General features: G+C 50.1%; 1 long non-coding RNA gene across 1 annotated transcript in view; it reads right to left on the reverse strand.

Annotated features, from left to right (window-relative positions):
- The window catches only part of LOC134943521 (uncharacterized), a 50,760-nt gene extending 39,519 nt beyond the window's left edge, over positions 1–11,241 (reverse strand). Inside the window, exon 1 of the long non-coding RNA XR_010181585.1 lies at positions 11,066–11,241. This is a non-coding gene — a long non-coding RNA (uncharacterized LOC134943521). The remainder of the gene's footprint in view (positions 1–11,065) is intronic.
- Positions 11,242–16,517: the final 5,276 nt, after the last annotated feature.

The raw sequence follows: 16,517 nt of genomic DNA on the forward strand, positions 1-16,517 counted from the left end.
TCCAAGTACGGGATAATTAAAACTCCCTTTTTTCGAAGGATTATCATCATTTCCGCCATAACCTTGGTGAATACCCTCGGTGCCGTGGACAGTCCAAATGGCAGCGTCTGGAATTGGTAATGGCAATCCTGTACCACAAATCTGAGGTACTCCTGGTGAGGATGGTAAATGGGGACATGCAAGTAAGCATCCTTGATGTCCAGGGATACCATGTAATCCCCCTCGTCCAGGCTTGCAATAACCGCCCTGAGCGATTCCATCTTGAACTTGAATTTTTTTATGTATGTGTTCAAGGATTTCAAATTTAAAATGGGTCTCACCGAACCGTCCGGTTTCGGCACCACAAATAGTGTGGAATAGTAACCCCGGCCTTGTTGAAGTAGGGGTACCTTGATTATCACCTGCTGGGAATACAGCTTGTGAATTGCCGCTAGCACCGCCTCCCTGTCTGAGGGAGCAATCGGCAAGGCAGATTTTAGGAACCGGTGGGGTGGAGACGCCTCGAATTCCAGTTTGTACCCCTGAGATACTATTTGAAGGATCCAGGGATCCACCTGTGAGCAAGCCCACTGATCGCTGAAATTCTTGAGGCGGCCCCCCACCGTACCTGGCTCAGCCTGTGGAGCCCCACCGTCATGCGGCGGACTTGGAAGAAGAAGCGGGGGAGGACTTTTGCTCCTGGGAACCTGCTGTTTGTTGCAGCCTTTTTCCCCTACCTCTGCCTCTGGACAGTAAAGACCCGCCTTTTCCACGCTTGTTTTTCTGGGTCCGAAAGGACTGAACCTGATAAAACAGCGCCTTCTTAGGCTGTGAGGGGACATGGGGTAAAAATGCTGACTTCCCAGACGTTGCTGTGGAAACTAGGTCCGAGAGACCATCCCCAAATAATTCCTCACCCTTATAAGGCAAAACTTCCATGTGCCTTTTAGAATCTGCATCTCCTGTCCACTGGCGAGTCCATAAGCCTCTCCTAGCAGAAATGGACAATGCACTTACTTTAGATGCCAGCCGGCAGATTTCCCTCTGTGCATCTCTCATACATAAGACTGAGTCTTTGATATGGTCTATGGTTAGCAGGATCGTGTCTCTGTCTAGTGTGTCAATATTTTCTGACAGTTTATCTGACCACGCAGCGGCAGCACTGCACATCCATGCTGACGCAATGGCTGGCCTAAGTATAATGCCTGAGTGTGTGTATACAGACTTCAGGATCGCCTCCTGCTTTCTATCAGCAGGTTCCTTGAGGGCGGCCGTATCCGGAGACGGTAGTGCCACCTTTTTAGACAAACGTGTGAGCGCTTTATCCACCCTAGGAGGTGTTTCCCAACGTGACCTATCCTCTGGCGGGAAAGGGAACGCCATTAGTACCTTCTTAGGAATTACCAATTTTTTATCAGGGAAAGCCCACGCTTCTTCACACACTTCATTTAATTCATCTGATGGGGGAAAAACTACGGGTAGTTTTTTTCTCCCCAAACATAATACCCTTTTTAGTGGTACCTGTATTTATATCAGAAATGTGTAACACCTCTTTCATTGCCTCAATCATGCAGTGAATGGCCTTAGTGGGCATCAGGTTAGACTCATCGTCGTCGACACTGGTGTCAGTATCAGTGTCGACATCTGCGTCTGCGATCTGAGGTAGCGGGCGTTTCAGAGCCCCTGACCTTTGAGACGCCTGGACAGGCACGAGCTGAGAAGTCGGCTGTCCCACATTTGGCATGTCGTCAAATTTCTTATGTAAGGAGTCTATACGTGCACTCATTTCTTTCCATAAGCTCATCCACTCAGGTGTCTGCCCCGCAGGGGGTGACATCCCTTCTAAAGGCATCTGCTCCGTCTCCACATCATTATCCTCATCAAACATGTCGACACAGCCGTACCGACACACCGCACACACACAGGGAATGCTCTAACAGAGGACAGGACCCACAAAAGCCCTTTGGGGGGACAGAGTGAGAGTATGCCAGCACACACCAGAGCGCTATATAATGCAGGGACTAACTGAGTTATGTCCCCTATACTGCGCCTAAATTTAGTGCCCCCCCCTCTCTTTTTTACCCTTTTCTGTAGTGTAGACTGCAGGGGAGAGCCAGGGAGCTTCCTTCCAGCGGAGCTGTGAGGGAAAAATGGCGCCAGTGTGCTGAAGGAGATAGCTCCGCCCCTTTTCCGCGGACTATTCTCCCGCTTTTTCCTATATTCTGGCAGGGGTATTTTCCACATATATAGCCTCTGGGGCTATATATTGTGGTATTTTTGCCAGCCAAGGTGTTATTATTGCTTCTCAGGGCGCCCCACCCCAGCGCCCTGCACCCTCAGTGACCGGAGTGTGAAGTGTGTGTGAGGAGCAATGGCGCACAGCTGCAGTGCTGTGCGCTACCTTGGTGAAGACTGATGTCTTCTTCCGCCGATTTTCCGGACCTCTTCTTGCTTCTGGCTCTGTAAGGGGGACGGCGGCGCGGCTCCGGGACCGAACACCAAGGCTGGGCCTGCGGTCGATCCATCTGGAGCTAATGGTGTCCAGTAGCCTAAGAAGCCCAAGCTGGCTGCAAGCAGGCAGGTTCGCTTCTTCTCCCCTTAGTCCCTCGCTGCAGTGAGCCTGTTGCCAGCAGGTCTCACTGAAAATAAAAAACCTAATTTCTATACTTTCTTTCTAAAGGCTCAGGAGAGCCCCTAGTGTGCATCCAACCTCGGCCGGGCACAAAATCTAACTGAGGCTTGGAGGAGGGACATAGTGGGAGGAGCCAGTGCACACCAGGTAGTCATAAATCTTTCTAGAGTGCCCAGCCTCCTTCGGAGCCCGCTATTCCCCAGGGTCCTTACGGAGTTCCCAGCATCCACTAGGACGTCAGAGAAATAATCTTTCCAAACTGACAAGTTCCATAGTCAGCAACAAATTCAAAACACAGTTTTCCATACCACGCAAGCTACTAGGGTTTTTCCATCAATGTTCTGCAATCTGACATGCCTTGTATGAGTACAACAGGTGCCACCTCCTATGAGTGTGTGAACCAACACCTTCATCTCACTTGACACCAACTGAGGGTGTCAGACACCCATCATCATGGATCAGTGGCGGACCTTGCAAATGGTGGGCCAAGGTGCAAGAATTTGCTTTGGGCCCCCCTCCACCACCTCATAGGGAGAGGCAATGGACAACAGGTAGCGACAGAGGTGACAGCGTGACATTGAGAGGCAGAGAGTGGCAGGAAGAGGCAGACAGAGGCAGCGGGTGGCAGTGTGAGGCAGAGAGTGACAGAGTGAGGCAAAGGATGACTGGGGAACATACATTACATGCCACAAACCTACATAAAAATGGCATAAGTACTACATAATAAAGGGGTACATAATACATATCTATTACATATGTAGTACTAGTATGTATAGCTTTATTATGGAGTATTTTTTATTCCATTTATCTATAGTGAGACAGAGGGTGACTGGGGACAACCATATAGACATATATACAGAAATCTACATAAAAATGGCATAAGTACTATATAATAATAGTGTATATACCACATATCTATTATATATGTAGTTCCAGTATGTATATCTTTATTAGTACTTTTTCTCCAATATATGTAGTATTTATTCCATTATTACCTTTTGGTGACCATAGGGTACTTCTTCTCATTTGCCTTGGAGGCAAAGGGGAAGATGATGAAGATCGTGATCAGGACAGTGGCAAAGAGCTGCTTTAGATTCCATTCCAGCAGCCATAGCATGAAAGACGGAGAGCAGGGGCTAGGGCGCGGGAGAGTAGGGGCTGCTGCGGATCACTCCAGTAATCAGATCTGTTGCAGGAACCCAAAGAGGGGGGCCTGAATTTTGAGCTGAGTACAGGGGACCCCTACAATTAATGTAACAACACCCAGAGCCGGATTAAGACCATGGGGGGCCCGGGGCACTTAAGAGAGTGGGGCCCCTAATAGAGAAGGCAGAATATATATATATATATATATATATATATATATACACACACACACACACACACACACACCCAGGGCCTCGCAGGGACTAGTGGGGTACAACACAAGCCTAGAGCCGGCTGTATACCATGCCCCTTGTCAGCCTCACATACCCACTCCCCTGTGCCTCCTGTACCTGACACCCCTTTGGTCCCCGTCCCTCCACTGTATATCCCAGAGGAGGTCCCTTCCCAGGTGCGGGGGTTAGGAGGGAGTTTATGGGGTGTGAATGTGGGAGACAGTGGGAGTAGGATGTGTGGTGGGGATAGAGAATTTGGGTATATGTGGGGTGAACACGGGGACTAGGCTGTGGGGTGTAGAGGATTATGGGGTGTATGTGGGGGAATAGGGTGTGTGGCAGGGGTAGAGGGTTATGGGGCGTATTGTATGGGCAGTGGCAAACGCAGGATTTCCATGGGGGGGTTTCCGTACATGTATGTATTCATGTGTTTGTATACGTATATGTGTGGGTGGGTATACATGTACTGTGTATGAATATACTGTATATAATCCCAGTAAAAAAGGCAGGTGCACTCAGATTTTACCAAAAACTGTAATGATGCAGAGTCACAGCATATCAACATGTCAGGGCTACGGGCCCCCGAAACGTGGATATATGCTGTGACTTTGCATCATTACAGTTTTTTGGTAAAATCTGAGTGCACCTGACTTTTTTATCGGGATTATAATAAGATTTTACTTACCGATAAATCTATTTCTCGTAGTCCGTAGTGGATGCTGGGACTCCGTCAGGACCATGGGGATTAGCGGCTCCGCAGGAGACAGGGCACAAAAATAAAAGCTTTAGGACTAGGTGGTGTGCACTGGCTCCTCCCCCTATGACCCTCCTCCAAGCCTCAGTTAGGATACTGTGCCCGGACGAGCGTACACAATAAGGAAGGATTTGGAATCCCGGGTAAGACTCATACCAGCCACACCAATCACACCGTACAACTTGTGGTCTGAACCCAGTTAACAGTATGACAAACGTAGGAGTCTCTGAACAGACGGCTCACAACAATAATAACCCGATTTTTTTTTTGTAACAATAACTATGTACAAGTATTGCAGACAATCCGCACTTGGGATGGGCGCCCAGCATCCACTACGGACTACGAGAAATAGATTTATCGGTAAGTAAAATCTTATTTTCTCTGACGTCCTAGTGGATGCTGGGACTCCGTCAGGACCATGGGGATTATACCAAAGCTCCCAAACGGGCGGGAGAGTGCGGATGACTCTGCAGCACCGAATGAGAGAACTCCAGGTCCTCTTTAGCCAGGGTATCAAATTTGTAGAATTTTACAAACGTGTTCTCCCCCGACCACGTAGCTGCTCGGCAGAGTTGTAATGCCGAGACCCCTCGGGCAGCCGCCCAAGATGAGCCCACCTTCCTTGTGGAATGGGCCTTGATAGATTTAGGCTGTGGCAGGCCTGCCACAGAATGTGCAAGTTGAATTGTGCTACAAATCCAACGAGCAATCGTCTGCTTAGAAGCAGGAGCACCCAGCTTGTTGGGTGCATACAGTATAAACAGCGAGTCAGATTTTCTGACTCCAGCCGTCCTTGAAATATATATTTTCAATGCCCTGACAACGTCCAGCAACTTGGAATCCTCCAAATCGCTAGTAGCCGCAGGCACCACAATAGGCTGGTTCAGGTGAAACGCTGAAAACCACCTTAGGCAGAAACTGAGGACGCGTCCGCAGTTCTGCCATGTCCGAATGGAAAATCAGATATGGGCTTTTATACGATAAAGCCGCCAATTCTGACACTCTCCTGGCTGAAGCCAGGGCCAGTAGCATGGTTGCTTTCCATGTAAGATATTTCAAATCCACCGATTTGAGTGGCTCAAACCAATGGGATTTGAGAAAATCCAAAACTACATTAAGATCCCACGGAGCCACTGGGGGCACAACCGGGGGCTGTATATGTAGTACTCCTTTTACAAAAGTCTGGACTTCAGGAACTGAAGCCAATTCTTTCTGGAAGAAAATCGACAGGGCCGAAATTTGAACCTTAATGGACCCTAATTTGAGGCCCATAGACAATCCTGCTTGCAGGAAATGTAGGAATCGACCCAGTTGAAATTCCTCCGTCGGGGCCTTCCTGGCCTCACACCACGCAACATATTTTCTCCAAATGCGGTGATAATGTTGTGCAGTCACCTCCTTCCTGGCTTTTACCAGGGTAGGGATGACCTCTTCCGGAATGCCTTTTTCCCTTAGAATTCGGCGTTCAACCGCCATGCCGTCAAACGCAGCCGCGGTAAGTCTTGGAATAGACACGGTCCCTGCTGAAGCAGGTCCCGTCTTAGAGGTAGAGGCCACGGATCTTCCGTGAGCATCTCCTGAAGTTCCGGGTACCAAGTTCTTCTTGGCCAATCCGGAGCCACGAGTATCGTTCTTACTCCCCTTTGCCGTATAATTCTCAGTACTTTTGGTATGAGAGGCAGAGGAGGAAACACATACACTGACTGGAACACCCACGGTGTTACCAGAGCGTCCACAGCTATTGCCTGAGGGTCTCTTGACCTGGCGCAATACCTGTCCAGTTTTTTGTTGAGGCGGGACGCCATCATATCCACCTTTGGTTTTTCCCAACGGTTCACAATCATGTGGAAGACTTCTGGATGAAGTCCCCACTCTCCCGGGTGTAGATCGTGTCTGCTGAGGAAGTCCGCTTCCCAGTTGTCCACTCCCGGAATGAACACTGCTGACAGTGCTATCACATGATCTTCCGCCCAGCGAAGAATCCTTGCAGCTTCCGCCATTGCCCTCCTGCTTCTTGTGCCGCCCTGTCTGTTTACGTGGGCGACTGCCGTGATGTTGTCCGACTGGATCAACACCGGCTGACCCTGAAGCAGGGGTTTTGCCAGGCTTAGAGCATTGTAAATCGCTCTTAGCTCCAGTATATTTATGTGAAGAGACATCTCCAGGCTTGACCACACTCCCTGGAAGTTTCTTCCCTGTGTGACCGCTCCCCAGCCTCTCAGACTGGCATCCGTGGTCACCAGGACCCAGTCCTGTATGCCGAATCTGCGGCCCTCTAACAGATGAGCACTCTGCAACCACCACAGAAGAGACACCCTTGTCCGTGGAGACAAAGTTATCCGCTGATGCATCTGCAGATGCGATCCGGACCATTTGTCCAGCAGATCCCACTGAAAAGTTCGTGCGTGGAATCTGCCGAATGGAATCGCTTCGTAAGAAGCCACCATTTTTCCCAGGACTCTTGTGCATTGATGCACAGACACTTTTCCTGGTTTTAGGAGGTTCCTGACAAGTTCGGATAACTCCCTGGCTTTCTCCTCCGGAAGAAACACCTTTTTCTGAACCGTGTCCAGAATCATTCCCAGGAACAGCAGACGTGTCGTCGGGGTCAATTGAGATTTTGGAAAATTCAGAATCCACCCGTGCTGTTGCAGCACTACTTGGGTTAGTGCTACTACGTCCCCCAGCTGTTCTCTGGACCTTGCCCTTATCAGGAGATCATCCAAGTAAGGGATAATTAATACGCCTTTTCTTCGCAGAAGAAACATCATTTCGGCCATTACCTTGGTAAAGACCCGAGGTGCCGTGGACAATCCAAACGGCAGCGTCTGAAACTGATAATGACAGTTTTGCACCACGAACCTGAGGTACCCTTGATGTGAAGGGCAAATTGGGACATGCAGGTAAGCATCCTTGATGTCCAGGGACACCATAAAGTCCCCTTCTTCCAGATTCGCTATCACTGCTCTGAGTGACTCCATCTTGAACTTGAATTTTTGTATGTACAGGTTCAAAGATTTCAGATTTAGAATAGGTCTTACCGAGCCGTCCGGCTTCGGTACCACAAATAGTGTGGAATAATACCCCTTTTCCTGTTGTAGGAGGGGTACCTTGACTATCACCTGCTGAGAATACAGCTTGTGAATGGCTTCCAATACCGTCGCCCTGTCTGAGGGAGACGTTGGCAGAGCAGACTTTAGGAACCGGCGAGGGGGAGACTTCTCGAATTCCAACCTGTAACCCTGAGATACTACCTGCAGGATCCAGGGGTCCACCTGTGAGTGAGCCCACTGTGCGCTGAAATTCTTGAGTCGACCCCCCACCGCCCCTGAGTCCGCTTGTAAAGCCCCAACGTCATGCTGAGGGCTTTGCAGAAGCCGGGGAGGGCTTCTGCTCCTGGGAGGGAGCTGCTTGGTGCACTCTCTTACCCTTTCCTTTGCCTCGGGGCAGATATGACTGTCCTTTTGCCCGCTTGTTCTTATAGGAACGAAAGGACTGCGGCTGAAAAGACGGTGTCTTTTTCTGTTGGGAGGGGACCTGAGGTAAAAAGGTGGATTTCCCGGCTGTTGCCGTGGCCACCAAATCCGATAGACCGACCCCAAATAATTCCTCCCCTTTATACGGCAATACTTCCATATGCCGTTTGGAATCCGCATCACCTGACCACTGTCGCGTCCATAAACTTCTTCTGGCAGATATGGACATCGCACTTACTCTCGATGCCAGAGTGCAAATATCCCTCTGAGCATCTCGCATATAAAGAAAAGCATCCTTTTATTGCTCTATAGTCAATAAAATACTGTCCCTATCCAGGGTATCAATATTTTCAGTCAGGGAATCCGACCAAACCACCCCAGCACTGCACATCCATGCAGAGGCGATGGCTGGTCGCAGTATAACACCAGTATGAGTGTATATACTTTTCAGGGTAGTTTCCAGCCTCCTATCAGCTGGATCCTTGAGGGCGGCCGTTTCAGGAGACGGTAACGCCACTTGTTTTGATAAGCGTGTGAGTGCCTTATCCACCCTAGGGGGTGTTTCCCATCGCGCCCTAACCTCTGGCGGGAAAGGATATAATGCCAATAACTTCTTTGAAATTAGCAGTTTTCTATCGGGGTTAACTCACGCTTCATCACACACTTCATTCAATTCCTCTGATTCAGGAAAAACTACAGGTAGTTTTTTCAGACCCCACATAATACCCCTTTTTGTGGTACTTGCAGTATCAGAGATATGCAAAGCCTCCTTCATTGCCGTGATCATATAACGTGTGGCCCTACTGGAAAATACGTTTGTTTCTTCACCGTCGACACTAGATTCGGTGTCTGGGTCTGTGTCGACCGACTGAGGTAAAGGGCGTTTTACAGCCCCTGACGGTGTCTGAGACGCCTGGACAGGTACTAACTGGTTTGCCGGCCGTCTCATGTCGTCAACTGATTTTTGTAACGTGCTGACATTATCACGTAATTCCATAAACAAAGCCATCCATTCCGGTGTCGACTCCCTTGGGGGTGACATCACCATTACCGGCAATTGCTCCGCCTCCACACCAACATCGTCCTCATACATGTCGACACACACGTACCGACACACAGCAGACACACAGGGAATGCTCTTATCGAAGACAGGACCCCACTAGCCCTTTGGGGAGACAGAGGGAGAGTTTGCCAGCACACACCCAAGCGCTATAAATATATAGGAACAACCCTACAGAAGTGTTGTTTCCTTTATAGCAGCTTAATATAACAATATCGCCAAAAAAGTGCCCCCCCTCTCTGTTTTTTTACCCTGTTTCTGTAGTGCAGTGCAGGGGAGAGTCCTGGGAGCCTTCCTCGCAGCGGAGCTGTGCAGGAAAATGGCGCTGTGTGCTGAGGAGATAGGCCCCACCCCCTATTTCGGCGGGCTCTTCCCCCGGTGTTTGTGAGACCTGGCAGGGGTTAAATACATCATATAGCCCCAGGGGCTATATGTGATGTATTTTTAGCCAGAACAAGGTATTATCATTGCTGCCCAGGGCGCCCCCCCCCAGCGCCCTGCACCCTTAGTGACCGCTGGTGTGAAGTGTGCTGACAACAATGGCGCACAGCTGCAGTGCTGTGCGCTACCTCATGAAGACTGAAAAGTCTTCTGCCGCCGGTTTCTGGACCTCTTCACTTTTCGGCATCTGCAAGGGGGTCGGCGGCGCGGCTCCGGGACCGGACTCCATGGCTGGGCCTGTGTTCGATCCCTCTGGAGCTAATGGTGTCCAGTAGCCTAAGAAGCCAATCCATCCTGCACGCAGGTGAGTTCACTTCTTCTCCCCTAAGTCCCTCGTTGCAGTGAGCCTGTTGCCAGCAGGACTCACTGAAAATAAAAAACCTAATAACTTTTTCTAAGCAGCTCTTTAGGAGAGCCACCTAGATTGCACCCTGCTCGGACGGGCACAAAAACCTAACTGAGGCTTGGAGGAGGGTCATAGGGGGAGGAGCCAGTGCACACCACCTAGTCCTAAAGCTTTTATTTTTGTACCCTGTCTCCTGCGGAGCCGCTAATCCCCATGGTCCTGACGGAGTCCCAGCATCCACTAGGACGTCAGAGAAAATTATTTACAGAGGGCACTCAAGTATTATTTTGAATGTCAGAGGAGTGCCGGACCACCGTACATACACATACAGTAGCATACATACACACACACACACACACACACACACACACACACACACACACTATACATGGACACAGCATACATGCATGCGCGCGCACGCGCACACACACACACACACACACACACAATACAGCCATACCCTCCAACATTTTACACAGAAAAATCGGTACAAATCCGAAAAAGGGACGTGGCCGCGTGTAAAGGGGGCGTGGCCACGCCCCTTTTCCTATACTTTCAATGGAAGTTTGGAGAGGCAAAAATCGGTACAGACCATGAAAAAAAGGTACTGTACCTATTAAAAAGGTACAGTTGGAGGGTATGTACAGCACACATATATACACACATAGTATACATGCACATAGCATACATACAAACACACACACAGAGACTATACATGCACGCAGCATACATACACACTGTATACACACATACGCAGTATACATACGCATAGCATACATACACAGTATACATGCATTCATAGTATACACACACACTATAGATGCATATAGCATGCTTTGCATACACACACACTACACATGCCATACTACACACACCATTATAAGTAACTACAGCCTTCCCTCACCATTCCTCCCCCCCTGCCCGCCAGCCAGCCTATTTAATAACACACCACCGGCCTCTCCTTCAATCCCTACATACAGTAATAATCTAACACCCACCTGGATTCCATGAGTGTATTGGACACATCCACTGCCTACTCAGTACCCTCACCAGCCTTTTTCTCTTTCACCTCACAACTCACATACACGTACAGTACCTCCTGAGAGGAGCTGTGTGCTGCGCTGTCACTGCAGCTCCCTCTACAGGCACCAAGCAGCAAGCGTCTCTGTGTAAGGATGGAGCTGCTGCAGCCTGTCAGTTCCTCACGCTATAAACACACACAAAAAAAAAAACGATCAGCAGCGCAAATGGATCGGCGGCCAGGGGGGGTTTCTAGGTACTCGGAAACCCCCCCCCCCCTGCGTGCGCGTATGATGGGGGGACTGGAGTAGGGTATGTTGGGAGGTAGAGCGCTATGGGATGTATGTGCCCTGCACTCCCGTCCCCCCTGCCACACCGCAGATCGGATCTCTCTTCCGATCCGATCTGCGGTGCTGTGCTCCCCGGCTCCCGTCCTCACTGCAGCAGCAGCAGCTGCGCACAGACAGGACAGCTGAGCGGAGCGACGGCTCAGCTGTCCAATAATGTATGAATGAAGCAGCCTGCTGCTCAGTCATTGGCTGGGCACGCAGGCTGTTTCATTGATACATTATTGGACAGCTGAGCCGTCGCTCTGCTCAGCTGTCCTGTCTGTGCGCAGCTGCTGCAGTGAGGACGGGAGCCGAGGAGCACAGCACCGCAGATCGGATCGGAAGAGAGATCCGATCTGCGGTGTGGCAGGGGGCCCTTTTGGAAAGGGGGGCCCGGGGTACGTATCCCCCGGGCCCCCCCATTAATCCGGCTCTGACAACACCCCTGGCAGATCCCAGGTGCACAAGTAGGTCACAGAGTGAAGTTGGGGTAAGGGAAATGGGAGAAGCTTAGATGAGAGGGAGTACAGCTCCTCCTACCCCCCCAGCTGCAACGAACCATGCTGCAGCCGCAGACAGCGCAGCAGAGCAGTATTTAGCACTACTGGAGGAGTGGGAGTGCTCAATGCAGACTACTGGTGGCATATGAGTCAATGTGACTCATTGTAATGCCACCTGCTATGGGCCCTTTCACTGTGGTGGGCCCAGTGCAATGCACCGGCTGCACTGCTGCTAGTTCCACCACTGTCATGGACAATGAGTCCACTGTGGAAGTACCTACTGGGGTGCAGGGTAGTCCCATGCCCTTGCCCAATAGTAAGCCCATTCAGACACTAGCCACACCACTAGCCCATTACTGTCTTTGCAAGTACAGAAAATGGCTTGAGTCTGACCAGCATCAACTAGAGCGACAAACATGACATACAGTACATATGCTCACCATTTGGTTTGTATATATGCTACATCTGTGTAATAAAGAAAAAGAAAATCTTGGGCCTTAAAATATATTTCTCTGACGTCCTAAGTGGATGCTGGGACTCCGTAAGGACCATGGGGAATAGCGGCTCCGCAGGAGACTGGGCACAACTAAAAGAAAGCTTTAGACTACTGGTGTGCACTGGCTCCTCCCACTATGACCCTCCTCCAGACTTCAGTTAGAATCTTGTGCCCGGCTGAGCTGGATGCACACTAGGGGCTCTCCTGAGCTCCTAGAAAGAAAGTATATTTAGGTTTTTTATTTTACAGTGAGATCTGCTGGCAACAGACTCACTGCAGCGAGGGACTAAGGGAAGAAGAAGCGAACCTACCTGACTGGAGGTAGCTTGGGCTTCTTAGGCTACTGGACACCATTAGCTCCAGAGGGATCGAACACAGGACCCGACCTCGATCGTTCGGTCCCGGAGCCGCGCCGCCGGCCCCCTTACAGAGCCAGAAGCAAGAAGTGTTCCGGAAAATCGGCGGCAGAAGACTTCTGTCCTCAACAAGGTAGCGCACAGCACTGCAGCTGTGCGCCATTGCTCCTCATGCACACCTCACACTCCGGTCACTGATGGGTGCAGGGCGCTGGGGGGGGGGCACCCTGAGGGCAATATAATACACCTTGGCTGGCAAATCTACACCATATATAGTCAGGAAGGCTATATAGGTGTAAAAATACCCCTGCCAGAACTCCAGAAAAAGCGGGAGAAGTCTGCCGGAAAAGGGGCGGGGCTATCTCCCTCAGCACACTGGCGCCATTTTTCCCTCACAGCTCCGCTGGAAGGACGCTCCCTGGCTCTCCCCTGCAGTGTCAAGCTACATAAGGGTGAAAAAGAGAGAGGGGGCACTAAATTTAGGCGCAGTATATATAATATAAGCAGCTATAAGGGAAAAAACACTCATTTATAGTGGGATCCCTGTGTTATATAGCGCTCTTGTGTGTGCTGGCATACTCTCTCTCTGTCTCCCCAAAGGGCTTTGTGGGGTCCTGTCCTCTGTCAGAGCATTCCCTGTGTGTATGCGGTGTGTCGGTACGGCTGTGTCGACATGTTTGATGAGGAGGCTTATGTGGAGGCGGAGCAGATGCCTATAAATGTGATGTCACCCCCTGCGGGGCCGACACCTGAGTGGATGGTTATGTGGAAGGAACTACGTGACAGTGTCGACTCCTTACATAAAAGGTTTGACGACATACCAAATATGGGACAGCCGGCTTCTCAGCCTGTGCCTGCCCAGGCGTCTCAAAAGCCATCAGGGGCTCTAAAACGCCCGCTACCTCAGATGGCAGACACAGATTATTATTATTATTATTACATTTTATTTATAAGGCGCCACATGTGTTTCGCAGCGCCGTACAAAGGACAGTACAGGGGACAAAACATTGAATTACAGTAAATAAATAACAGAAATAGAGTACAGGTGACAGAGCACCACACATTCTCAAGACATAGTACAGCTAAGATGTAAGTATTGAGGGAGTGATCATCGTACTACTAGAGGCTGGTGGTCATAGATGGAGATGAGCCTTTACTAGCAGGATAAAAATGGTCGTTGAGTAGGGGAGAGCTGTGAGTGAAATGTGTTGAGACGAGGGCTTAGATAACAAGAGGGAAGAGGGCCCTGCTCTGAAGAGCTAACAATCTATTGGGGAGGGGCGACAGACAAATGACAAGAGGTGCAGGCAAGCGGGAGGTAGCCTGATGGCAGTATGCAAGCAAAGCTGAGATGTTCACGGCATGAGGCAGGGGGTGGAGGCGCGGCTTCAGCTCTGGGTTATGCATTAGAAGGGTACGCTTTGATGAATAGGTGGGTTTTTAGTGCCCGTTTGAAGCTTTGCAAGGTTGTGGAGAGTCTAATGGAGCGGGGAAGCGGGTTCCACTGAAGGGGTGCAGCACGGGCAAAATCCTGAACTCGTGCATGGGATGCAGTGACCAGGGCGGTGGAGAGGCAACGGTCATTAGTCGACCGTAGGGGGCGGGAGGGAGTATGAAGGGAAAGGAGGTTGGAGATGTAGGGAGCAGTGGAATTAGAGATGGCCTTGTATGTGAGGGTGAGGAGTTTGAAGAGGATTCTGTAGGGGAATGGGAGCCAGTGTAGATTTTGTTGAAGGGGAGTGGCAGATGTGGTGCGGCGGGAGAGATGTCGACATGGATACTGACTCCAGTGTCGACGACGCTGAGACTAATGTAACTTCCAATAGGGCAACACGTTACATGATTGAGGCAATGAAAAATGTGTTGCACATTTCTGATGTTACCCCCGGTACCACAAAAAAGGGTATTATGTTTGGAGAGAAAAAACTACCAGTAGTTTTTCCTCCATCTGAGGAATTAAATGAAGTGTGTGAAGAAGCGTGGGCTTCCCCCGATAAGAAACTAATAATTTCTAAAAGGTTACTAATGGCGTACCCTTTCCCGCCAGAGGATAGGTCACGTTGGGAAACATCCCCTAGGGTGGATAAAGTGCTCACACGCTTGTCAAAGAAGGTGGCACTACCGTCTCCGGATACGGCCGCCTTAAAGGAACCTGCTGATAGAAAGCAGGAGGCTATCCTGAAGTCTGTATATACACACACAGGTATTATACTGAGACCAGCTATTGCTTCAGCATGGATGTGCAGTGCTGCAGCTGCGTGGTCAGATTCCCTGTCGGAAAATATTGATACCCTAGACAGGGACACTATATTGCTAACCGTAGAGCATATTAAAGATGCAGTCTTATACATGAGAGATGCACAGAGGGATATTTGCTGGCTGGCATCTAAAATAAGTGCAAAGTCCATTTCTGCCAGGAGAGGGTTATGGACTCGGCAGTGGACAGGTGATGCAGACTCAAAAAGGCACATGGAAGTTTTGCCTTATAAAGGTGAGAAGTTGTTCGGGGATGGTCTCTCGGACCTAGTTTCCACAGCAACTGCTGGGAAATCTGCATTTTTACCCCATGTTCCCTCACAGTCAAAGAAAGCACCGTATTATCAGGTGCAGTCCTTTCGGCCCCATAAGCGCAAGCGGGTTAAAGGCGCGTCCTTTCTGCCCAGAGGCAGAGGGAAAAAGCTGCAGCATACAGCCAGTTCCCAGGAGCAAAAGTCCTCCCTCGCTTCCTCTAAGTCCGCCGCATGACGCTGGGGCTCCACAGGCGGAGCCAGGTACGGTGGGGGCCCGTCTCAAAAATTTCAGCGATCAGTGGGCTCGCTCACGGGTGGATCCCTGGATCTTGCAAGTAGTATCTCAGGGGTACAAGCTGGAATTCGAGACGTCTCCTCAAATCTGCCTTGCTAACAACTCCCTCAGGCAGGGAGGCAGTGATGGAGGCAATTCACAAGCTGTATTCCCAGCAGGTGATAGTAAAGGTACCCCTACTTCAACAAGGACGGGGTTACTATTCCACAATGTTTGTGGTACCGAAACCGGACGGTTCGGTGAGACCCATTTTAAATTTGAAATCCTTGAACACATATATAAAAAATTCAAGTTCAAGATGGAATCGCTCAGGGCGGTTATTGCAAGCCTGGACGAGGGGGATTACATGGTATCACTGGACATCAAGGATGCTTACCTGCATGTCCCCATTTACCATCCTCACCAGGAGTACCTCAGATTTGTGGTACAGGATTGTCATTACCAATTCCAGACGTTGCCGTTCGGTCTATCCACAGCTCCGAGGGTCTTTACCAAGGTAATGGCCGAAATGATGATACTCCTTCGAAAGAAGGGAGTTTTAATTATCCCGTACTTGGACGATCTCCTGATAAAGGCGAGGTCCAGGGAGCAGTTGTTGGTCAGGGTAGCATTATCTCGGGAGGTGCTACAACAGCACGGCTGGATTCTAAATATTCCAAAGTCACAGCTGGTCCCTACGACACGTCTACTGTTCCTGGGGATGGTTCTGGACACAGAACAGAAAAAAGTGTTTCTCCCGGAGGAGAAGGCCAAGGAGCTGTCATCTCTAGTCAGAGGCCTCCTAAAACCAAAACAGGTGTCGGTGCATCACTGCACGCGGATCCTGGGAAAGATGGTAGCTTCCTACGAATCAATTCCATTCGGCAGGTTTCATGCAAGAACCTTTCAGTGGGACCTGTTGGACAAGTGGTCCGGATCGCATCTTCAGATGCATCAACTGATAA

This window comes from Pseudophryne corroboree, chromosome 7 (assembly GCF_028390025.1).
Source record: "Pseudophryne corroboree isolate aPseCor3 chromosome 7, aPseCor3.hap2, whole genome shotgun sequence".
NCBI lineage: Eukaryota > Metazoa > Chordata > Amphibia > Anura > Myobatrachidae > Pseudophryne > Pseudophryne corroboree.